We start from the raw sequence: 27,500 nt of genomic DNA, 5'->3' as shown, positions 1-27,500 counted from the left end.
GCAGGCCGGAAGCCTGGCAGGGAGCAGGATACTTAATAGCCGCACTGCAACCTCACCACGGACTCAGCAGGAAATGCAGTGTTTTGTAATGGCTTTTAAAACTGTATGACATGCAGCATTTCATTTGCTTGGAGGGAGGAGGGGGTGTATACTTTTTCTTCAATTTTAATGTAATAGCTTTTTTAAATCTCTCAGAATTGATCATGGCACCAACATAGCCTTTGCCCCTCAATGTAAATATGGATGGGCTGAAGCTTTGCTGGTTATAATATTTTTGTGAACTTTGCAGTAACCAACTACAAGCATCTGACCATCATGTGCACCTGCCGGTGACTTCCAGTCACCTATCCTCCACGATGTGAACTCGTTTTTTTTCGATGAAAGATCGAAATTCGTGGAACAGCGATGCGACAGAGTAAAAAATAGAACGGCACTCGGTAGAGCGCATAGCTCCACCACAAGCTGAACAGTTTACGTTTTGTATCCCACAGATCGGCCGGACCTGAACCAAAATCGAATCGGCTTGTTCTTGTCACCTAAACCAACTCATTCACCAAGTTTTGTCATAATTGGTCCACAACTTTTTGAAATATCATGCCATATAATCGCTTTTTGCCCGATCTCTCAATGGTGAAAAATCACTTGTGAAATTAAATAATTCTCGTATCCGAATCCATACTTATATCTGCACCAAAATCGAATCGATTCGTCCTTGTCACGCACACACATAACCTGTCCACCACGTTTCGGCCAAATCCATCCATAACTTTTTGAGATATCCTGCTACATGTCGTTTTTGTCCCGATCTCCCAATGGTGAAGAATCACTTTTAAAAAATTATACTAGCCAGGTCTTACCCAAAATCTAACCATTTTGTCTGTGTTACATACACTACCTCTCTGCCAAAGTTCGTTTGAATCCGTGCACAACTTTTTGAGATATCTTGTTCACAGAAAGACAGACAGACAGACAGACAAACAAGCAGACAGACAAACAAGCAGACAGACAAACAAGCAGACAGACAGGGGTGAAAACATAACCTCCATCCACCTTCGGTGGTGGAGGTAATGACACCAACTGAGAGTGGCTTCGCGGAGCATCAAGTGGGCACAATGAGTAAGGGAATGAATGAACAGAAATAGAGGAGAATGAGGAAGGGAGGAGACAGCAACTTTAGTTATTACATTTACAGATGCCACATATATTGTTTTCATTTATGTGAACTTCATGTTTTTCACACTCAGCAATTGTTAATCAAAGTGCTTGGTTTTAGCAAATAAAAGAAAGCACAGTATCAGTGTGAATAAAAAAGAAGAAACTTGAGGTATAAAGTTAGTTTTCCAACTGAAGCTACTACAATGTATCCAGTGCCCTCACAAGGAACGTGCTGGCTGTGGGTTTGCCAATGCTTCAAAGCAGAAACTCGAGAAGCTCGAATTTAGTCATAATACCAGCATACATAACTAGTCATTTGAAAATAAATTGCGATATGCAAGGATGTGCTGAAAAGTAATGCCTCCCACCAGGTAAAGATTATTTGTCTACGAAAACGTTCAAGTAAACTTTCAAGTTTCTTTTTTTCTTTTTCTCCAAGATACTTTTTCTCAAAAACAGGTAAAAATAATCAAATTAAAGAAAGACAGATGATAACATCAATCCTCATTTAAACACAATGAATAATTATTTCTAAACATAATAATCACTACTCATGGTGATCAACACATTTCTGCCAACATTCAAGTATTTTCGTGATGACGTCACGATATAAGTGTTTCCTGCTGACTTAATCAGTCCTTCACAGAAGGTCTCAACATCATCGTCAGAAGAAAAATGTTGCCCACGAAGGTGTTCCTTAAGTTTGGGGAAAGATGAAAATCTGACGGAGCTAAGTCGGGGCTGGTGATCCTTTGTGGTGGCACTTCATATTGACCGTCTCTTACTCTCAGGATGGTAATGTTGCACCCAACGCTCATCTCCAGTCATCTCAAGTAATCTCATCTCCAATCAGTCATCTCAAGTCTCATCTCCAGTCATCTCAAGTAATCTCATCTCCAATCAGTTATCTCAAGTCTCATCTCCAGTCATCTCAAGTAATCTTGTCTCCAATCAGTCAGTTCAAGTCTCATCTCCAGTCACCTCAATAATCTCGTCTCCATTCAGTCATCTCAAGTCTCATCTCCATTCAGCCATGTCAAGTCTCATCTCCAGTCATCTCAATAATCTCATCTCCATTCAGCCATGTCAAGTCTCATGTCCAGTCATCTCAAGTAATCTCATCTCCAATCAGTCATCTCAAGTCTCATCTACAGTCATCTCAAGTAATCTTGTCTCCATTCAGTCATCTCAAGTCTCATCTCCATTCAGCCATGTCAAGTCTCATCTCCAGTCATCTCAATAATCTCATCTCCATTCAGCCATGTCAAGTCTCATGTCCAGTCATCTCAAGTAATCTCATCTCCAATCAGTCATCTCAAGTCTCATCTACAGTCATCTCAAGTAATCTTGTCTCCATTCAGTCATCTCAAGTCTCATCTCCAGTCATCTCCAAATAATCTCATCTCCAATCAGTCATCTCAAGTCTCATCTCCAGTCATCTCAAGTAATCACGTCTCCATTCAGTCACCTCAAGTCTCATCTCCATTCATCTCAAGTAATCTCGTCTCCAATCAGTCATCTCAAGTCTCATCTCCAGTGCTTCACAGCATTGACAACATCATGCTGCCCTCTGCCTAGAGTAACATAGCACATAGCACTCAGACATCGTGTCAGAATCACAAAACTTAGCACCCAGTGGCAAGAAGAACTAATGTACAGACTGTGCTTTGTTCAATTTGAACATCTTTACCTGTTTTGGAGAACATACCACATTACTTTTCAACATGCCCTCATATTTTTAGAACATCCACCTAAGTACGATCAAACTACAAAGGCAGTCTGCAAAGCCCTCTCTGAAGACATGGTGCTCAATGGTGCAATCTAAGTACAGTGCTAAAAGTGCTAAAAGTACAGCAACATTTTGAACTCAGATCCCCATCATTGAAATGGAATATACAAATTTGCATACTCCCACAAATACAATTGATATGCAAGGAAAATGAGAATGATTTACAAAAACCATCAACAAGAAGCATGTTATAAGCCAATCAGGAAGCAATGGCTCACCAAAACCAAAACAGTGATTATATTCTAACTCCAAGGAAACCAAAACAAACAGCTTACAGCTTACAGAATTTACAGTACAGTACTTACAGAATATTTTTTTTTTCACCAAGTTACTCCTAAAACCAACTCCTAAAAAGGAAAACAGCAGATGTCAGTTATTTCTGAGCTATGCCATCTCAAAAGGCTTCCTGTTTGCTCATAGCACAATTTCCCATTACCCAATGCCGATTCAGGCTACGGCTCTCTGTACTTTCAATTGTCCATCGCAAATAACAAGACTCCAGACAACAGTGAGTCAGCACAAATAATCCATCCACCTACATCAAATGATGTCTCCTGCAATACTGTTTCAAAGTATCATTTTATGACATTTAAAAAATGGAACCAATAAGTTCAAGAAATCGACACTCCAATATTATTTATGTCTTCAATGTCGGGAGGTCGTGGGAACAAAAGTGAACGAAGACATAATGTTTCCATGAGACTGAAAATAAATGGGGTGAAAGATTAATAAAGCTGTGACCATTGATATGTATCATACTTCAATACAAGAGTAGGTGATGGTGTGTTGCATGCTGAAGACTCATCCAATAGCAAAGTCAGGAGACAGCATCATCAGGTGTAACTGTACCGTTTACCGAGCAAGAAACAGTCAGGGTCGAAGAGGGGCCCATACTTCCAGCAGAGTCCACATGAGAAATTGGGAATTTATTCGAAGCAGATGTCCAGGAGATATATTTGGGATACGAGAAACACCCACTCCCTCCAGGAGCAGCCTGAGGGGGAGACTGGAAGTGGGGCAAATATATTTTGTGCTGTGGCTACGGCACGTGTACAGGGAAAAAATTAAGTCGGCTTTCCCCCAACTCGCCCAAACCCACCCCACTCCTCCTCCCAACAAGGAAAGTCTCTATGTATATGTATGCATGTATGTAGGTATGTATGTAGGTATGTATGTATGTATGCATGTATGTATGCATGTATGTATGCATGTATGCATGTATGTATGCATGTATGTATGTATGTATGCATGTATGTATGTATGCATGTATGCATGTATGTATGCATGTATGTATGTATGCATGTATGTAGGTATGTATGTAGGTATGTATGTAGGTATGTATGTATGTATGCATGTATGTATGTATGTATGTATGTATGTATGTAGGTATGTATGTATGTATGTATGCATGTATGTATGTATGTATGTATGTATGTATGTATGTATGTATGAATGTATGAATGTATGAATGTATGTATGTATGCATGTATGTAGGTATGTATGTAGGTATGTATGTATGTAGGTATGTATGTATGCATGTATGTATGCATGTATGTATGTATGTATGTATGTATGCATGTATGCATGTATGTATGCATGTAGGTATGTATGCATGTATGTAGGTATGTATGTAGGTATGTATGTATGTATGCATGTATGTATGCATGTATGTATGCATGTATGTATGTATGTATGTATGTATGTATGTATGTATGTAGGTATGTATGTATGTATGTATGTATGCATGTATGTATGCATGTATGTATGTATGCATGTATGTAGGTATGTATGTAGGTATGTATGTATGTATGCATGTATGTATGTATGTATGTATGCATGCATGTATAAAAAGAAAACAAAAAAAAACGGCTGGGCCAACACCAAATGTTGCCAGGTCATGGGCAAACCCCGCCCCTCCCACACGCGCCCTCCCTCCTTCCACTCCACTCCCAAATCTTGTTCATCATCTCCAAAAGTCTAAATAACACGACCTTGATCGTGTGACCCAACGTGTAAGTAAGTGTGCGTGTGTGCATGCATGCATGTGTGTGTGTGTGTGTGTGTGTGTGTGTGTGTGTTGTGTGTGTGTGTGTGTGTATTATAACCTCAGTCGCTATGAACTTCATTTTGCCTATCCCATAGCTTTTGCCGAATGCACCGGTAATGTGAAAGAGTTTGCCTCGCTGACCGATTGGGCAGGGATATAAACTGAGGGCAGACAGGTCATGCACCTCCTGGCGCATGTCTTGTACTAAATATGGTGAACCTTTCTTGGTGGCATCCTTCCAGATGAGCATGATTCGTAGTATCTGCAGCCGAGCATCCTGCAAGAAGAGGGATGGCCAAGGCATTATACACCCTCAAGATCGGGATGTTTACGAGACAGTTTAAGCTCACTGGTTGTGAAAAAAAGAGGATTCTGCAACATCTGCATCTTTGTTTTTCAAGTCTACATTATTGCATGGTTCACTGCTGTCATGGAATTTCTGCTCCTCGCAATGACGTTAACTTCCTGTAACATTTTCTTAAGTATGAGAAGGTGGATTCAATCCTTTCAAAGTCTGCCTGTTTTTAATTTTCGAGACATCTATGGCATCTCGATGAAGACCTCATTCGTTAAACATTCTTTGATTCAGCTGTATCCACAGAGTCAAAACAAGAAATGGTAAAGGAAATAAATGAAAAGTATGGCATGGATAAACCTCGAAAGTGCGTATCCAGCTGAATATAGTCAGGTTCACTATGTTTTTTCGTTCAAAATTTTGGTAGATTAGCAAAACTATACATTTTTGGAATATTCAGAGCATGAGGAATCCAAAAATTAATGTTTACATTTGCGTAGACACCTTTGCGAAAATGACACTCAGGACAGTGATGAAGATCTGTAAAAGCATATTCCTGAACGGTATAGACCTCGTAGATCCTGTGTATAGGACTTATAGTTCAATCTGATACTACCTATAACTTCCTATAACGACCTATAACTTCAAAGGACTTGCAATATCATGTATTATGTAATACAGTTATATCACAAATATAAAGACAATGGTTTTCAATTACCTTTGTTTGTTGCTTTTCTATAATCCTGAGCACTATTTTGAGGCCTTCATTGGATTCCTTGACCCAGAAAACACAGGATTAGCATATTTAATTAAGTCTCTAGGTTGACTAGAAGCCGAGATCGCGCAAAATATGTATTTTATGGCGGCCATTTTCAAAATCCAAAATGGCGGCCATGCAGGTGTCTCCGCAAATGTAAACATTAATTTTTGGATTCCTCATGCTCTGAATATTCCAAAAATGTACAGGTTTGCTAATCCCAACATTTTGAACGAAATTATATTTGTTAACATCGTGAACCTGACTAATATCAGCAAGTCGAAGGACATGTCAACTGAAGATTTTGTCACAAAGAACACAATGGACTCTTCAGGTGCCTCAATCTTCCAGCTCGTTCTCTGGGTTCTGACCCCGAGTCATGGCAGCTCAGCGTGGATTACAGGAGGCACTGCAGAGAGTTGAACACTTGATGGTAAATCATAATGCTGACAGGTGTATGGACCTTATTGAGGAGCATATGCCATGATAACAATGAAAGAAAAAAGAAACAATCCCTCATTCACGTTGTGACCACATAAGCCACTTCCTCAACAGCAAAAAGGAAACAATATAAATGCATAAGTGACGATGGTAACGATGCCAGGCCACAGGTACAAGGCCACTGCCACCCGGAACGTCAACCTCATTGAGCTACCTCTAAATATGGTCAAAATTGATGAAATGTGACAATGTTTCTTGTACATTGGAACAAAATTATGGGAGTAAACAACATGTAATGGATTTCCAGTCAAACATAAAAACTTAGTTTGTAGTAGAATCCTATTATGTGAATTAAACAGACTCGCACGAGGTCAACAAAATAGCTCAGTTGGTCTCCGACTTGGAAACAAGGGGTCTCGGTCGAGGATCAATTTTGAACTTCCCGTTTGGGGACCGGTGCACGTAGATGCCTGATTGGCAGCTCTCCGACCAGTTCTTAAAAGTCAAGTTCCCCTGACTAATTACATTGTGTTTTACTGTTTCGTTTTCATTTCTGTTTTGCTGTTCGTGTTTTTCATCGTTTTTTTCCATCTCAAACCATGTCCTGCTGTGTTGAATCATTTAATTTGTCTCCCAAGTTGAGTCGGGGCCTGCGTGCTGCAGGTAATCGAGTCTGCTTGTATTCCATCAATTCTCTCCATTCCTTTGCTCCTTGTATTCCATGTATTGTTACGACTTATCCCTCAGCAAAATACATTTCCCCTCCTCCCTCGAAAATTCGAACAGGATTATCTCTCTTTCGTTTGGGGGAAAGAAAAAAAAATCTTATGAATTTTTGATTTATAATGTATTATAAATCTAATGTATAAATTACATTTAAATTTTTTTTACTTTATAATGTATCTCTCTATAAATACAACCTAAAACCCTGTTAGCTTTACCTGTAGCTGCCTGGCTTGTGCTGTCTGCTTACCCCCAGTATATATTACCAACCCGAGATCCTTCTTCCATGTTATTTGCTCAATAACTGTCCCTTGCATAGTGTAATTTATATTTTCATTGATATTATCCATCCCCAGCACACAGCTTACATTTCTTCATGTTAAACTGCATCTGCTAAAATTTTATCCAATCTATGAAAGTATTTTGACTTTTTGAATTTGATCACCCCCTCTGTCTGCTATCTGCACCCATTCATTCGTTCTGGCTCGCATACCATTCACTCCCCTCCCCCCCCCCCCCTCCCTCCTCGCCAAATTACTCCAGTGTGCAAGTGCTTCGCCAGTAACCGACTTCTGGTGAAACTCCCAAAATCTAGGCACAGCGCTCACTTCCAATCATTTGTGACTCTTTTCTACCACCTGTGGAACCCACGTCCTCAGTCTGTTCATTCCCATTCTTCTCTCCAAGGCTTCCACACAGCTGTTCACAAACCCATCAGGTCAAACACCTCCCTCACCACCACCTCCATCCATACTCATGCTCTTTTGATGCTCCATACTCCATTTATATACTCCATACCCTCATAACACCCCACTCCACCCTCCTCTTAAAAAAAAAAAACACACACACACACACACACACACACACACACACACACACACACACACACACACACACACACACACACACACACACACACACACACACACCTTTCAAAGTTATTTGGTTTTCTCCATTTTCCTTCGCCTCCTTTCGCTATTAGTTCTATTTATATTTAATCCCCAGTTTTCCCTTCCTCTTCTTTCTGTTTTAGCATGTGTCCAGCATGTTCACCCCGTGTCTGCCTCCCCCTTCCTTTGCTATCATTCTTCCCCTCGGTCATTATTCCTCCCAAGTGTCCCTTTGTTTTCTTTTACCCTGCTCTTGGCGTGTTCCTCCTTTTCCATAATGTTCTTTTTGTTCTCTTACATTCTGGTCTGTTCTGTGTCCTCGCTCTTTCGAGGCTCCAGTTTATAAAAATTAATAAATTAGTTCTTCGTAACTTTATAAGAAATTTCCTGGAAATTGGCATTATCAAAATGTATTCAGCACCAACACTGTCACGCTCCCTCGCCCCCAGTTCCCATTCCTTACCATTAGTACCTCCATTATTATTTCCTGAACCCTTGCTTCTATATACATGCGTACATGTGCACTCAAAGCTTTACAATAGGGTACAGTAAAGATTACACTAACTGGAACCGGTCGTTTGTACACTAACCATTACGTATTTAATAAACTTGTAATTCCGATGTACGTTTGTCTGCACGGTAAATCTGTTAACCTTAGGAGAGAGTAAGAATATTTACTCAGATAATGGGGAAGTGGATATTTGGGTTTTGCATTGCAAAACATGCCTCATCGATGTTATTGACTATTTATCAGAAACGAGGAAGAAAAAACTGTTGTTCTAATACATTGCCAGCAGGGGGCTTTGCTTATTGGAGCACTATTGTTTGGATAAGGCCAATAACTGGCCATCTCATCTGTATTTGGTTTGCACATATTGAAGATTCCACAGTATCCTTCAAGAAGAGAAACAATGAAGAATAGTCTGTTACCTATCAGTTGTATAGTTGTTTGGTTTTACGAATCTCATTGTGAAATACTGTATGTACAAGTAAAACACAAAAATACACAAGTCTGGGTTCAGCCGGGTTGAAGTCGGGCAACTCAAGGCCTGCTCCTAAACTGAAAACTGGACGACGAATAAAGGACAGAATGAACCTCAACTAGGCCAAATACAGAGTATGGACACTGTGGAAGTGTAACTCAGTGTAACATATTGATTGGCCCTGGTAACTTATTAATTAACCTGGTAACAAAGCAGATACATTTTATGTGTATGAACAATGTAATCTCTTGAAACACCTGGTCAAGGCCCCAGGCTAGAGCACCCCCCCCTGCTGTGATTTCCATTTACACAGCAGGAGGGGAGCGAGCTGATGCCAGGACTCGGTGCGATGCATGACCTCGGGACATTAGCGGAGAGGAGATTAAGTCCAGTTTGGCGATATAACGAGAGCAAACGTTGAGTAAAGTACACTGGTCCTCAGAAGCCCTGCCCGACGGAACGATGGAATGAACGAGTACTTGCTACGTGAAGCGCTGACCGAACGGGAGTGTCGGATGGAGAGAAGGACCAGCGAAAAGAGTTAAACCTGATCCATTATATTATGCGGTATCATTTTGGTAATTGGATGAAGTGAATACAGTTTAATAAACGAGACCTTTTGTAACCTGTGTCCGGTCTTTGGAGTCCTGTGAGTCCCCCAGTAAATTCCCTGACAATCTTGGAGGCACCGCTGCGATCAATTGTACAAGCAAGTCTTCTTTAAAAGGTGAGTGTGTCTTGTCTTGCCCAATATGATTACGAACTTGGAAGTTATGGGTACATACATGGGGGAGCAGGTGATCTGGGGCTTCTTGGCGCTGGTTATTAAAGGGCCTTACTGTGACCTGGAAGCGGGCGGAGCAAGTGTGCACCTTGCGACCGCTTGTTTCAAGGACGTGTAAGGCCGGTACACTCGTTTACCCACTCGCACACGGATAAAGTACTACTTTTTTTTTTGCACTTGTTCGAAGCACTTGACTTGATCGGCGCTCGGCGAGCGACAGGGAACCGGGAAACGGAATTATATTTATATATATATATATTTCCAATATGGTACACCGGCCACAACGATTTTAGCGATTATCCGAGTTTTTTTTTAACGATTTCTGTAAATACGTATTTTTCCTGCGCTGTGTAATTCTTCTGACACGCGCCACGAAGAAACGCACCACTGATGTGCATGAAGCGACTTGTTTGCCGGTTCGGTAAGGTCCGTCCGTACACGTGTACAATCGTGTACACCCGTTTTAAATAGAGAATTTTGGGAGCAGTGCTGTTGTATTTTTTTTTGACGAAATTTGCTAGATAAATAGCATGGGTGACACGGAACCAGTGCTGTTGTATTTTTTTGACGAAATTTGCTAGATAAATAGCATGGGTGACACGGAACCAGTGCTGTTGTATTTTTTTGACGAAATTTGCTAGATAAATAGCATGGGTGACACGGAACCAGTGCTGTTGTATTTTTTTTTGACGAAATTTGCTAGATAAATAGCATGGGTGACACGGAACCAGTGCTGTTGTATTTTTTTTGACGAAATTTGCTAGATAAATAGCATGGGTGACACGGAACCAGTGCTGTTGTATTTTTTTGACGAAATTTGCTAGATAAATAGCATGGGTGACACGGAACCAGTGCTGTTGTATTTTTTTTTGACGAAATTTGCTAGATAAATAGCATGGGTGACACGGAACCAGTGCTGTTGTATTTTTTTTTGACGAAATTTGCTAGATAAATAGCATGGGTGACACGGAACCAGTGCTGTTGTATTTTTTGACGAAATTTGCTAGGTAAATAGCATGGGTGACACGGAACCAGTGCTGTTGTATTTTTTGACGAAATTTGCTAGATAAATAGCATGGGTGACACGGATTAAATGATTTTATGATTATGAATTAATGAGAAAATGATTTTATATTTAAATATAAAAATTGATCTGCTTGGTGTTAGTTTAAAGGGCTGTTCCAAATTTATCTTGATTATGAGACAAAAACAGCAGAATGGGAATCAACAGACAATGGAATAGCTAGCGACGAGTGTTTGTGGGTGACAACCACCCTCTGGTCGAGGCTCATAGAAGGGGTGATGCTTACTGATTCGGCACGCTTAAAATAGGTGTTAATGGTGGGATGTCAGAGGTCTTGGCGTGGGCTTAATAGTCACACTGTTTGAAAAATAATGCTCGATGCAACATGATCCTAAAAAGAACCCATCCCTACATCGAAGGATAAGGAAGGGAAGGAATGGAAAATTTGAAGTATAAAAGTTACGGAACTCAAAATGTCTGGGTTTGGATGGAGTCATTAAAGGATTGAGTCATTCATTCGTTTGATGATGGTCCTAATATTTTGATAAATGTTTGATAATGGTCCTGGTGATTTTAGTCCTAGGAATAATATATGCTAGTGGTTTGTATGAAGGTTTTAATGAGATCGGATTTTTATCTATCTATAATTCCAGTAATCTCGGTGTGTGTGTCGGTCTGTCTGTATGCGACCGCTGTTTCTCAACAACTACCGGTCCGATATACTTGAAACTTGCCAGGTATATTTGTGGGGACCCGAGGATGTGCCTTTTCAAGGTTTGAAATTAATCGGACGGGTGGGTCCCAGGGTGTGGTCGCCGTGCTCGCGGGTCGTTCGCTTTGGCTCTGCGGATGGACCGAACCATTGCATGTAAATAGAAGGGGGGTTCTGTGGTCGTTCGCTTTGGCTCTGCGGATGGACCGAACCATTGCATGTAAATAGAAGGGGGGTTCTGTGGTCGTTCGCTTTGGCTCTGCGGATGGACCTAACCATTGCATGTAAATAGAAGGGGGGTTCTGTGGTCGTTACTGCCACGTGGTTTCAAAGTTTTGTTGTTGTTGTTTGCACGCATGTTTTTTGCAAGCACGTACGGGCGAGCACGTACGTGCGGGCACGCCCTAGTATATATAAATTGAGGTAATATTAAGTTATGGAATTAATTGCTTTCAACAATGCAAAGGGTGACAAAATATGGGATTTTAATGGGATTTTTTAATGGGATATTGGTTTAGGAATGTTTAGAGGTCATTGCAATGTGATAATGACTTGTGACCATTTGTTGTCAAAACGTTTGGGACCATTCAAAGGTTGGGTTGTGCTAACGTTTCCACAACGTCGCTACAACGTTTCACTTTCGTTGTTGCAACGTTTTGCTCCAACGTTTTGTGAACATTTAAATGTTGTGTTTTGCTGACGTTTCCACAACGTCGCTACAACGTTTCACTTTCGTTGTTGCAACGTTTTGCTCCAACGTTTTGGGAACATTCAAATGTTGTGTTTTGCTGACGTTTCCACAACGTCGCCACAACGTTTCACTTTCGTTGTTGCAACGTTTTGCTCCAACGTTTTGTGAACATTTAAATGTTGTGTTTTGCTGACGTTTCCACAACGTCGCTACAACGTTTCACTTTCGTTGTTGCAACGTTTTGCTCCAACGTTTTGGGGACATTCGAATGTCAAGTGAATCGAATGAGAATTCAGGAATTATTTCATTATTAACGATTAATGAAGTACTTATTTAATTAATTACATTTCTTATTACATTACAGTAATTACATTACAGTAATTACCTGAGGTAATTACAGTAATTACAGTTCCGGTAATTGCAGTAATCATTACAGTAATTGCAGTAATCTTATTACAGTAATTACATTACATTAACTCAGGCACCTTTTGAGTAAGGAAGCTGATATTTGGACATGACACTGACCAAGTGATGTGGCTGTCAAGGAAAATATTGATTTATTGATTAATCATTTAATAAATTAACTCGTTGATTTATAAATGACTTATTTAATTAAAATTCCTGAGAGATACATCTTCGGATGAAATACTTGCAGATTGGTTATGCTATGAGCCAATTGATTAAGGAAAATATTTTGTGATGGCCATATTGGCAATTTCGTGGCCATATTCGTGGCAACTCAGTTAGTGCCACTGCACCTTTAAAATGCATCCCTGCGTTCATTTTTCGATCGATTGAGTTGAAATTTTGAACAATCGGATCTGGACTGTCGTTGTTAACGACTCTAGCACGCACTCGTCCAATCAGGATGGAGCGGTATGGTCCCCGGATCATCACTGCCCGCAGTTTTAATTAATTTTACTTTTTCTCTTGGGCATATAATTTTGAAGACATGCATGTCATGATAGAGGAAATGTTTGTTCTGTTAAACGGAATAAATGTTGTTTATTTGTGTGGGTGTGTATTTTTGTGAACTTGGATATATTTTTCACGACTAATTCCAGTTAACATCCTGCACAATTTGCTCGTTTGCTGGCCGAGTCGAAATTGCGTTGAGTTTCTATGGCATGCGCCATTAAAAGCGCAGTGTAATGGTTGAGCTCCCTTTATTTCGTTTTGGTCATGCGGATGAGCAAACAAAGTGACAAATGCTGCGACTGGAGCAGTAAAGGCGATGTTTTTTAAATGGAAACGATTTTTGTGGGTGTCTATTTTGAGTATTTTGGATATATTTTCACGACTAATTCCAGTTATCGTCCTGCAAAAGGTCTGCTCGTTCTTTTCCTTTGAGTCGTAAATTCCTGTTGAACTCTCATTAAAAAGCGGAATTAAGTACGCTGTGTGATGATGGAGATCCTTGATGACGAATCAGGAATAGTGAATGAGCAGACAAATATCACGGATGGTACACCAGATAGGGAAAATGTAGATGAAACCCCTTTTGCTCAGGTGCTGTGTAGCGCTGCACAAAGATCCATATGAGCGGGGCCTGGGTGCTGTGTAATTAGTACACAAAGAACCAATTACTAGGGTGCTGAATAAACACAAAGATCCATTTTTGGAGCTGGTTCTCCCGGTGCTGTGATTTATTCAAAGAACCAAATCTTGCAAGAATTAAGATATGATTTGTCGACATTAGAAATACTTTAATATATGTAACGATTTTGTAACGATCATCCTGCAAAAGGTCTGCTCGTTCTTTTTCCTTTGAGTCGTAAATTCCTGTTGAATTCTCATTAAAATGCGGAATTAAGTACGCTGTGTGATGATGGAGATCCTTGATGACGAATCAGGAATAGGGAATGAGCAAACAAATATCACGGATGCTGCGGCTAGAGCAGTGGAAGCGATTTTTGAATTGTTCAATGATTATTCGATATTGTTATGACTTATTGTCAATAGGTATACTAAGTGGCCATGAGGTAGCCTGTTGCTATGTACAGTTTTATTCTATTGTTGATTATACCACATAGCTGTGGTGATAAAGGAAATGTTCGTTTAAATAGATGATTATGATAGGACCATGACTATAAAATCATGATGATTATTATGAATGATATCATAGGGTTCAAATGCAGAATGATTGCATGAACTTGGGAAAGAACTTTCAAGCCCTATGGGATAAATTGGGTATTACAAGCGATGGAGTTTCAAAATTTAGCATGATTGAAGGAATTTGACAGTCCCATTTCAGGAGTTTTACGAAATTTATATTGCCAAGAGATTTTGGGTACTATTAAAAGGAAAATGATGAGATATTTTTCCCAAAGAACTTTAATATCTGGCATCCATTTTGGCTGTCTCACGAATGAAGGATGAGTTGCCTTTAGTGGTTGCAAAGAAAAATTTGTGGAGACCAGGCAAAATGGGAAAATATGTCAGATATGACCCTAGGACAGGACGGCGATTCATCAATTGACATGAGGTACGAATCCGAGGTGACGACCGATGAAATTCGATCTCAGTCAATGGATGGACCTGTCCTGACATCATTGGGGAAAGGGCTTATGCAAGGAGTCATTCAAAATGATTAATTTGATTTATTGATGAATATTGATGAATTAATTGAAATTGAATAATTGATTGAATTGTTAATTGATTGAATAGTATTTGATTGAATTTAATTGCATAAATTGAACTGAATAAATTGAATTGAATATATTGATTGTTTGATTGATGAAAATGCGGTCTCAAGAAAGAAGCTTTGATATCTTTGCGAGATATTATCAATGTGGAGACAACCTGGGAAAATTGAGCAAGGTGGTGAGTTTATATACAGATATATATGTGCGGTTACCATTGTGTGATTTCCCCGTCAAACAGAGCGGACACCTGAGGATTCACCCACTTCATACTGACCCTCCGGCTCATCTGCAAATACTGATCTGTGAGATTGGATTGTGCAAAAGCCACAGCTGAGGGAGATTCTCTGGAAATCACCGTGCGAACAGGTGGAGAGATCCTTCCTGGAGGTACGAGTGAAGCTTTAGAGGAACCTGGAACAAGCTACAACACATCCAACGCTACTTTGATAAAAGGCAGAATGGGAAATGGAGCCTGCAAGAACACACAAGGACAACCAGAGATTCCACAAAAAGGTACTTGTACACATCATATGTACGACCGTTATGGTGCCGAAGCTATAAGGCAGGTCGAGAATTGGTATTTGTGGACAAAGGGACATGATGAGGAGTTTCCAAGAGATGGTACATTTGAGCGAAGTCGATTGGAAAGATTGGAACAAAGATTGAAAGCCAGGAAGAGAGAATCTAACGGTAGACTGGCTTGCATTCCATCTTTGGGATGGTGAATCCAGACAACGGGAACAGCAAGAACGGATAACGGAACTAGAACTTAAAATAAAAAGGATACAGGATACAGTGGAGGAGACAAATGCACAACTGCCCTCGAAATTAGGAATGAAAGTCACAGTTGTCCCATCTGATTTCCAGTTGTCTCCCCAAAAAGGACGGTACAGAGAATTTTTTCGTGTTTCAGGAGATAACGAGAGATTGCAGTGGCAACTCAGGGATGTAGAGATGCAGCCCAGCAATACAAGTGCACAGGCGCACAGATCAGACAACGACAGAAACCGGTGTTTCGAGTGTGGAAAGATGGGACATTGGAGAAGAAGATGTCCGTATGTCAACAGGAAGACAAGGTCATGGGGCAAACCAAGATCAAGGGTACCAGTGCTTACCGGTACCTCAGACAATGATTAGGCCTTCATTGCTGCAAATCCCAAATGATGATTGGCCTCAACAGATTCGATTACTGGACAAACATGAACAACTGTCAATGATTCTTGTGTCTGAAAAGTTTTCAGAGCAAGAATGATTCATTTTTCTTTTTGCTTGTTAACAAATTAATAATTAATTGATCAAATGCCAAAATTGGATCTTCTATTTTGGGCACAGCAATTTTAAATTTACAAAGTTTGGAACAATTGCGTTGCAATTGTTGGCAAACCAAGTAACAAGAGTCACATGATGATCAGGTGGGAATTTCGGACTATTGTTCCGCACGATTGATAGGTCAATGGTCGACTGACATGCAAATGGGTGTGTAGTCAAAATTTGGATAGATTATTGTGAAGGCAGAAAGGGTAATTTCAATTTGACATCATAAGGGTTTTCTAAGAATGGACTTTTGGTTTATTTGTCTATAAGCATTTTGAATTTGATTGACAAATTTTATGAAATTGAAATAAAATTGACACCCATCTGATCTGTAAATAATGGTTCCAACGCAAACAAATATGCATAATGCATGTGTGTGTGTGTTTTTGTGTATCAATCTTACAAGATTGTTGACACCGACAGTGTGCCTGTCTGGAAATGGATAGTTATATGTGGATGGGATTGGGATATGTGGATGGGATTGAATATCCAGAGAATCCGTAAAATAAAATAGAAATATAATTTGATTATGAACATTATCTCTTTTGTCAAGGGAAATGGAATATAAAAAAAATTTTTTTTGATGTGCTGGGTTATGAGCAGCCATTAATTAATAGTAAAATTGTGAGTAATTTTGGGATTCCATTTTTGATAGAATGTATATGAGAATAACATCTATTTATGGATATGAGCTTCATAAAAGGAAATGAGGAAGTACAAAATCATCCAAATTTGGGAGAGGTCTTACACTGACTTCCCAGAATACTCTGCTCATGGATTTTATATATATAAACTTGAATTTTATCAGCATATAAATTGTGCTGTATGTATGGATGTGTTTTAGGCATAGATGATATGGGAAAAGAGTAAAGAAAATTTTGCTGGTTTGAACTATTGTGGGTTTTTCAGTTCTGGAGTTCAAACAAAGTCACTGGTTAACAGATGAGAAAGGATAGTAAATAAATTATTCTCTGCTGGGCAAATTAAGTACGATATTACTAAGACTTATGAGAGCTATTGTTCCGCCTTACAGCAGTGGAAAATTATTGGAAAAAATTAGATCCAACATAATGAATCTATAAAAGAATGTGATAGGGATAATATCCTCAATTTGTACTAATTATTTGATTGTGGGTAAAGGAATTAAGTCATCGTAGTGGATTGTTAACAGCAGCCTGAAAATGTCCTGAGAGTGTGCATCCATGTAATCAGAAATCCCAGATTTGTTTTTACAAACAACATTTTGGTAGAGGTCTTGTGTGGAACACTTCCTTGGTAGATAAAAACGGTACTGCATGCTGGCAGCCACTTTTGCGGCCAGTTAGGCCAAACAAATTGAGAGGAAATTGTCGTTAAATACGTAAGTTACACATGGCTATTTGTAAAAAAGGAAATTTGTTGAGATGGGAAACATTTTTTCGAAGGTTTATTAAGGTGTTATAATATGACATGTGGCAAGGCAAACTATTGGATGGGAAAATTAGATCTGGCTATAGAATAAATTTATTGACCCCTTGAAGTTAATCCTTCGAATCATTGTTTCACTGGCATTTTTGTTCAAATTGGAAATAGTTTGGTAGAGCTTTGGTTAAAACCTTTGGTTGCGGTATCTTGGAACGAATTGATAAACCATAGGAGATTGATAAGAATAGAAACAAATATGGACCCAAAATAGAAAGTTGGATTCATGCCTCTCATTGCAAGCAAGCACATGGGGCTAAGGTGGACGATCCCACAGAAAATGAGGCTGCACCTAGCAGCCCAGCAGAACATTCAGTGGTAGAAAAATGATAGTCATGATTTACAGTCATTTGAATTACATTTTAACACCCCTTGCATTGATAAACATTACATTTTCAACATGTGATATTCCTACTTGGAATAGTGACATTTATTTGCCTACATGACATACAATTACCTGCTGATATAAATACAACATGAGTGAAAAAATGTATCACAACTACACTCATGATCAGGGGATTGAGTTCAACCCCGGGAGATAGGGGGATCAGGGTAAGACAAATAATCTGATTATGTTACATATTAAGGGATTTTCTTTATTTACCTTTTAGGAAGCTTGTTAGTTTGGTATATAATGTTAAATGTCATCGACATATAACTATGTCATAGATATGAATATATACAAGGAGTAGCAGACTTGTTTGTTGGTTTAGTAGTTATATTGGCAATTGTTTTAGTGGTGGCTTGCTTGAAAGCCTTAGTGACGGTGTGTTTGAATAAGGTAACCAACAACACGATGATAACACATGAAGTGACAAATGAGGAAAGAAATGTGGAACCAGAAAAGGAAGACTTTTATGGCGACATAAACAGTAGAATTAAGATAATGGCATAACGACAATGTTATGAGTTGTGTCAATTACAATATCAATGAACTCATATCACCACGAGTGACACACTGTTAGGAGAAAAAAAAAAAAAAAAAAAGAGGGAAAAGAAAAAGTGGAGAGGAATTATGGTAATAATACATTATGCTTAATTTGTTGGTTTGGGAAAATTGTTGTTGGGAATTAGGTATTCCCGTGTGTGATTGTAATCATATACAATGCTATTCTTAGTTTAGTAATAAAATACATACCTGATTGAATATTATTTGTGTGACGCATATAAATGAATATAACTTTTTGTGTTAAGGAAAAACAACAAATTGTTGAATGTGAAACTGTCGGAAGATATACATGATTATGCTGATTTCATGGTAAGATGTACCCTATCTGATTCAGTGTGTGCGGAAAGCAGATTCAGATATGACTGAGCATAAGGATAAGACGAGATCACATTTTGGAGGGATTGCTAACGGAATTGGGAAGAAGAAAGAAAGAAAATTTGTGGCTAAAAAATGAAGTTAATCGTGGCATACACCCTCTTTCTCAAAGAATGATGAAGACATTCTCCCGTGTAACTTGGAGATGAATGCTTACCTTCACCAAGGAAATTTATGTGACCATTTGCCTGGATCACACTGCAACATATGAAAGAAAGGCGATCACTTACTCTTGTTCGAAGACTTCGAACATTCACCACATCAGAAGTTGCAGGACAACGACATTTTACCTGCAACCTCTGTGAAATGCGGGGACATATGTTATTACTTCACCAACGTCCGGGGAACCAGCATGGAGCTGCAAAAAACGGCTGTGCCCTTGTCACAACAGCTGTGCACGATTCTGCTGGATTGCTCCTGGTAAGGACCATGAATGACCTGAACACCATGGTCCCAACATCATTGTGGATGCATCCGGCATCCCTGTTCCACATCTTGCTGGCCAATCAATGTCACACCAATACTTGCTGCCCACTCACAATAAGGGAGGAGGCAAGTCGACTACAACTGGGTGAAGGCCTTGTTCAGGAATTACTATGGTTTACAGCAAAAAGTGGCAAGAATGCTACAAGGAGAGCAGGGTCAGTCTATGACTCCGCAATGTTACCACAACAGCGAAATCCTACACGAAGTAGTGCAGGAGCTATGAAGACATTAGGAGAAAATGTTTCATACCTGGATTCAAACACAAGTGATCAGCCCTTCCTTTCAAACAAAGTCAACATTTGTGTGGAGGCAAACGTTTTTGCCAGATGGTGCAGATGCTTTACAAAACTTGAAAATGAAGTGAAATTGTTGTATCTTGGTGATGGTGAAGTGTTGTTTTGAAAATATATTTGTGATGCAAATGCAATAGATTGAACAATATGGAAGGAGTCAATGACCAACGAAATGTTTTGTGATTCTTGCAGGATGACGGTGTATGCCTAAGGGAATTTGATTACCAAAGTGATTGATTATTTACTTATACTTGTAATGATGTTTACTAGTAGTGATTGATTGTTTACTTATATTGATGTTTAGATTAATGGTTAATATAAACAAAAACAAAAAGATGAGGGAATTGTGGAAGTGTAACTCAGTGTAACATATTGATTGGCCCTGGTAACTTATTAATTAACCTGGTAACAAAGCAGATACATTTTATGTGTATGAACAATGTAATCTCTTGAAACACCTGGTCAAGGCCCCAGGCTAGAGCACCCCCCCCTGCTGTGATTTCCATTTACACAGCAGGAGGGGAGCGAGCTGATGCCAGGACTCGGTGCGATGCATGACCTCGGGACATTAGCGGAGAGGAGATTAAGTCCAGTTTGGCGATATAACGAGAGCAAACGTTGAGTAAAGTACACTGGTCCTCAGAAGCCCTGCCCGACGGAACAATGGAATGAACGAGTACTTGCTACGTGAAGCGCTGACCGAACGGGAGTGTCGGATGGAGAGAAGGACCAGCGAAAAGAGTTAAACCTGATCCATTATATTATGCGGTATCATTTTGGTAATTGGATGAAGTGAATACAGTTTAATAAACGAGACCTTTTGTAACCTGTGTCCGGTCTTTGGAGTCCTGTGAGTCCCCCAGTAAATTCCCTGACAACACCAAGACGGAAAAAGTTCATCGATCTGCACTTTCACATAAGGGCCACGTATTTACGACATTGGTAAATATAACAGGTTTTGACTCGAACTCCCCCTTCAGACACAAAATGTTACATTATTGCACCTCTCACTCCTTACTCCCATCTTTTCCTGCTGCCCCACACTCTTATTACACAGCTTGCAACCCTCCTTTGAAATTAACCATCTCTGTTTCTCAACATTGGTTTTAAGTTACATTTGCACACAAAACCTCTCTGCCATGCACACAAGAAAAACATGGACCACGTCATGAGGAGGAATGAATGAATGAATGATCGTTTTAAGGCCATTTTCCCCGCTACAGCAGGGGTTAGCCTTACGGGCCCCATGACAATCATGGTTCCCTGTTTGAGGCAATGTTTTTATGGCCGGATGCCCTTCCTGACGCCAACCCTTGGTCGCCTCTTACGATGCGCAGGGATACGGTGTACCTATTCTAAACCGGGGTACACACCGGGATCATTCATCCCAGCAAGCTGGTACTCAATTTGCCGACCTCGGAAGGATGACAGGCTGAGTCAACCCTCCTGGCGTTAATTCAGCGATCGACCGGGATTCGAACCCAGGATCCTAGGATCCCAAGCCGGCACCCTAACCGCTAAGCCAACACCAGGCTAGACGTCATGAGAAGGCATAGGACAAAATCATTACAGTGAACTAGGTGGGGATTAATGGACACATTCATTGAAGTATCCAGAGTACAAACAAAGGACATACTGCTCATATCAAAACGGCAAATATTTTCCAGCTTTGAAGTGCGGCTTGACCCTGATGCAGATTGAAAATATCACAATGCTTGGAGATATTTCATGGCCATGGTACAAGGATTTAAATTTTCGCTGGGATGGAATACATTTGCTACAGGTTCTGTGCCAGTAAAACCAAGCAAAGATATTGCACATATTACATGTAGCATCCAACCAGTGTCACATGTTCTGCCCAGTAATAGGAAAGTTTTCTCATACCAATATGGAATGAAAATCATGTTTTTGGCTGTGATATTCTTTAACAAGTACAAAAAGTTTTAATTAAAACAAAAGCCGAGTCGATGTTACACAATGCCTAGATGCAGCTGTGCCTATAACGTCGATGTTATAGGCACAGGACATTCCTATTGATTCGATTACTTGATGTTATTTTTGTGCAAAGTGAAAATATATCTCGGCAATTTCCCGTGTGTGGCGACGAATTTTTAATATATCTCGGCATTTTCCCATCTGTTATTTCAGGCGGTGTATGACTGACCATGCCGCAATTTAAAAAAAATATATCTCGGCAATTTCCCGTGTGTGGCGACACGTGAAGGAAGCTATGCTCCTCTCTCCACATTATTGTGACGACGTATAAATTAAATATTTCATCGTGACGGTTGTCATCAAATGGACGAATTTTAAATATATCTCGGCATTTTCCCGTCTGTTATTTCGGGCGGTGTATGACTGAGCATGCCGCGATTTAAACAAAATATATATATCTCGGCATTTTCCCGTCTGTTATTTCGGGCGGTGTATGACTGAGCATGCCGCGATTTAAACAAAATATATATATATCTCGGCATTTTCCCGCCTGTTATTTCGGGCGGTGTATGACTGACCATGCCGCGATAAAAAAAAAAAATCTCAATGGACTTGAAGTTACAGGCCTTTGAGAATTCATTTCGTTCTATAAAGGGCAACTTTCATCTGATTTTCTTCCCGTTTTTTTTCAACCGAGTCTAAAACTATGTTAGCGACTGTGAAAAATGAAATGATATATCGAATTTGATTTGAAATAAAACTGTGTGAGAGAGGAAGACACCACGGGCCTACAAAACAGGCCTCAAAGCTATGCGAGTTAAAAAATGGTGGATATTTGTTTATATGAGGCCTCTCCCAGAATGGGTGGAGCTATGGTTCCCAGAATGGGTGGAGCTTTGAGGTTTTGTCTTCTCTGCAAGAACAACAAGAAGAAGAAGAACAAGAACAACAACAACAACAACAGCAGAGGGCACTCTATGACCAGCGTCTGCGACGCGGCTAAAAAGAGGAGAAACGTTTTTAAACTCTAATGCCCCAACCATAAATCACTTAAATTCAATAATAAAAGAGGAAACAAATGAGAGATAGGAACAATGGTGAATTTTTGGCATTCTACATACATGCACACTTAATGTACTGTACATTATTCATAGACATGTTTCACACATGTGGGAGTGTGAGGAAGTAGAGCTGCAGATTGGTGCATATAGAAGGATCAATTGCTACCAAATTTGTACACATAAAGAGAGGATGTACATTTGTATACAAAATAAAAAGCAGCTCAGCCGTCATTATTGAATCATCCTGTTTTGGCAACATGTTGAGAAAAATAAAAGCGACCAAACAATACCGATTATCGCATTGCATGTGTAATACTATTCTTGATTTCAGACACAGCACCAGTACATGGAGACATAACCTTCCCCATTCACCAAGGACTTTCAACAAACTTTCTCAGTGCAGAAAAGCAAAAAAATAAAAATAATAAACACATGCGCGCACGTGCACGCACACACACCATCCTTTAATTAACTCTATTTTAATTGTAAACCCTAAAACATAGTTCCCTTACCAAAGGGCAGAACCTCAAGCTATAAGCAATTCACGAGTTTCCCGACCGCACAGATGATCAGCTGGGCACCGTTTTTCCTAGAGGTTTCCATACTTTCAGCCCAGTACCTCTCCAAATGGCAGACGCACAACATCGGTCACGGATCCACTTCAGTAGATTACCCACATCAGTAAATCCACAACCTCAGTTGTGTTCAGGCAGTCGGTCATTCGTCGGCATCAACGCAATATCACCAAACAAACGTAACTTGCGAAAGGATTTAATGTATTACCCATAGATACAACTCCCATCACACATTCCATATGATAACACATTAAATCATGCACATATTACCTTAAATGAACATGTCCACCAGACAGCACAACACCATCCACTCACCTCCAAATGAAACTGTTATTCAAATATTCATTGTTATTTATGAATTTTCTACATGTTGCCCTGTTTCCTAGCAACCACTGAAAATGGTTTTATATATATATATACACAACAACATGCATTTTAAGGCCATTTTCCCTGCTAGAGCGGGGGTTAGCCTTGCGGGCCCCATGACAATCTTTTCCATTTTGCCCTATTTCCTGCATCTCCCCTTGTTAACCCACTTGCCCACATTTCTTCTTCCACCACCTTCAGTCAAGTCTTTCTCAGTCTTCCCCATCCTCTACTTCCTTCTACATTCATTTCCATCACTCTTCTCAACCAGTCACTTTCATCCTTCCTCAACACGTGACCAAACCATCTCAACATGTTTCTCTTCACAGCATCAATCACAGGCTCTATTCCCATCATCTTTCGCAATTCATCATTTGTCTTCCTCTCTCTCAACGATACTCCACACATCCACCGAACCATTCGCATTTCCACCCTTTCCAGCATTTGTTGCTGCTCTATATTCATTACCCATGTCTCGCTCCCATAAATCATAACACTTCTCACACATGCAGCATACACCTTTCCCTTCAGCTTCAACGACACTCCCCTCCTCGCCAGCATGCCACTCAGTTCCCAAAACTTCTTAAATGCACATCTCACTCCAGCAACCGTTTCCGAGTCTGATCCACCTTCTCCGATCAACATGTCTCCTCGGGAGCAAAATGTTTTCACACCATCCAGCTTCACGCCGTCTCCAACATCCAACTCAACATTTCCTCCATCTGCAGCTCCCTCTGTGCACACCTTACACTTGAATGTAGCTGCCACACTGGTTAATGACCCTCTCAGACCACTACATTTTTGATGAACCCACTCAGCGCACATTGTACATTGAATGGAGTTCACCCGACGCCCTTCCTGCACACAGCACAAGGCCACTTCCCAGTTCTTTCCACCTCACCACATGCTTTACCACTTGCCATCATCTTAGTTTTTCCGATATTCACCTTCAGACCTTTTGTCTCCATACATTCCTTCCACTTGTTCATCTTCTCCTTCAGTCCATCCATACTTTCCGCAATCAGCACCAGATCATCTGCATACAACAACTCCCACAGTAAACCCTCCTTTACATTCCGAGACAGCACCTCCATCACAGCTACAAATAGTAGTGGACATAGTACTTCCCCTGATGCACTCCCACCTTCACCTTAAACTCACCACTGTTCCCGTCCTTAGTCTTTACAGCTGTGCGTGCTCTCTCGTACATTGCCATCACGACTCTGATCAACCATTCCTCCACTCCTAACTTCCTCAATGCCCATGTCACTACTTCGCGTGGAACTCCATCGAATGCCTTCTCCAGATCAACGAGCGTTACGCCTAGGCCCCCCGTTGGTGAAGTGATGCGAGTTGACAAAGTGGAAGACGCAAGGCGGCCATCTTGGATTTTGACGTGGCGACCCAATTTTCAATAGCGTTCTTCCTAATGTGTAGATACACCCACACACCAGATCAGAAGTTGATGCTTCGCTTATTTTTCAAGATATTCCGCTCACAAGGTTCAGACATACATGGCGGCAGCCATCTTGGATTTTGACGTGGCGACCCAATTTTCAATAGGGTTCTTCCTTATGCATAGATACACCCACACACCAGATTAGAAGTTGGTCCCTCGCTTATTTTTCAAGATATTCGGCTCACAATGTTCAGACATATATATGGTTGTGGCCATCTTGGATTTTGACATGGCGACCCAATTTTCAATAGCTTTCTTCCTTTTGCCTACATACACACACACACCAGATGAGACGTTAGTAGTTCGTTTATTTTTCAAGATATTTCGCTCACAAGGTTCAGACATATATATGGTGGCGGCCATCTTGGATTTTGGCGTGGCGAACCAATTTTCAATAGATTTCTTCCTTATGCCTAGATACACCCACACACCAGATTAAAATTAGGTACTTCGCTTATTTTTCAAGATATTCCGCTCACAAGGTTCAGACATACATGGCGGTGGCCATCTTGGATTTTGACGTGACGACCCAATTTTCAATAGGGTTCTTCCCAATGCCTAGATACACCCACACACCAGATTAGAAGTTGGTACTTCGCTTATTTTTCAAGATATTCCGCTCACAAGGTTCAGACATACATGGCATCAGACATACATGGTGGCGGCCATTTTGGATTTTGACGTGGGGTGCACCCACACACCAAATTCGAATGCCGTCCTTCGCCTACGCACGCCCGCATGGATGGATGGATGGACGGGCGGACACACGGACGGAGGGGAAAACCATAGTCCCCCTTTCACTCCACGGTGCGACGGGGGACAACAAACCCAAGAAACAACTTCTTCTTCTTCTCCATGTACTTCTCTTGCAACTGCCTTACAATAAAAAGCACGTCTGTCATTCCTCTTCCTGGCATAAACCCAAACTGTATTTCGTCGATCTTCACTTTCTTCCTTATCCTCCTCTCGAATACCTTCATTCCATGCTCCAATAACTTTATCGCTCGATACGAGCCACAGTCCAGAAGGTCACCTTTCCGCTTGTATAGAGGGCCGAGGGTACTCAGTTCCCAATCCACTGCAATGCGGCCTTCTTTCACCACCAGATTACAGATCTCTGTCATTCTCTTCACACCACAACTTCCCGCTGCCTTCAACATATCTCCCACAACTCCCGTCGGCCCCTCCCGCTTTTCTACTCTTCATTGCTTTTATCGCTTCCTCAATTTCCTTCTCAGTTATCTTCTCTGCCGGTCCTAAAACTGGGTTACTCTCTATGTTGCCCTCCCATTCATTCTCTGCATTCAACAGCATTTCCATATACAGTCACGTGAAAAAGTAAGTACACCCCATGTAAAGTTTTGACCTTTTCAACATATTTCAACATACAGCTATTTGATCTTCATTTCAACAATATTGATAGATAAAGGTGACATAATATAACAAATATCATGAAACATTTACATTTTGTAGTCCATTGTATAATTTAAATAAACATAAATGCAAATTTCGCATGTGGAAAAAGTAAGTACACCCCTGCATTTATCACTACTTCAAATACCTAAAATTAGAATCAGGTGCACCAGCTCAGGTGCAAATGATTAGAACATCGTTAGAGAGGATCTTTGAGGAACCTGTCTTATTTAAACCTCAGACATTTAGTTTGGTTTGCTCTTTGTTGTTGAAGTGTGTGGCATCACCATGCCTAGATCAAAAGAGCTCTCTGAGGCTTTCAGAAAGAAGGTTATAGATGCCTATGAGTCTGGGAAGGGATTTAAAAAGATCTCCAAACAATTTGAAATCAATCATTCGACTGTCCGGAAGATCATCTACAAGTGGAGAAGATTCCAAACAACTGCCAACTTGTTCAGGCCAAGCCGACCCAGCAAAATCAGCCTGAGAGCGGACTGCAAGATGCTGAAAGAAGTCTCTAAGAACCACCAGAATGTCGTCACGGGACGTACAGGTAGCTCTTGCCACTGTTGATGTCAAAGTGCACGAGTCTACCATTAGAAAGAGGCTGCACAAATTTGATCTACATGGGAGGTGTGCCAGGTGGAAACCTTTGCTGTCCAGAAAGAACATCAGGGCAAGACTAAAGTTTGCCAATGAACACCTAGCAAATACGAGCACTTCTGGAACAATGTGCTCTGGACAGATGAATCAATGGTAGAGCTATTTGGCCACAGTACCAGAAGACATGTTTGGCGAAAACCAGACAGCAATTGACCACAAGAACCTGATACCAACTGTAAAGCATGGTGGTGGAAATATTATGGTTTGGGGCAGC

General features: G+C 40.5%; 1 protein-coding gene across 2 annotated transcripts in view; it reads right to left on the bottom strand.

The window, feature by feature from the left end:
- LOC137423214 (rho GTPase-activating protein 45) overlaps nt 1-27,500 on the bottom strand; it is a 250,787-nt gene that overhangs the window by 99,936 nt on the left and 123,351 nt on the right. The window lies entirely within an intron of this gene.

Source organism: Myxine glutinosa, chromosome 3 (genome assembly GCF_964187855.1).
Source record: "Myxine glutinosa chromosome 3, kmMyxGlut1.1, whole genome shotgun sequence".
Classification (NCBI taxonomy): domain Eukaryota; kingdom Metazoa; phylum Chordata; class Myxini; order Myxiniformes; family Myxinidae; genus Myxine; species Myxine glutinosa.
This window is presented reverse-complemented; position numbering and strand designations above follow the sequence as displayed.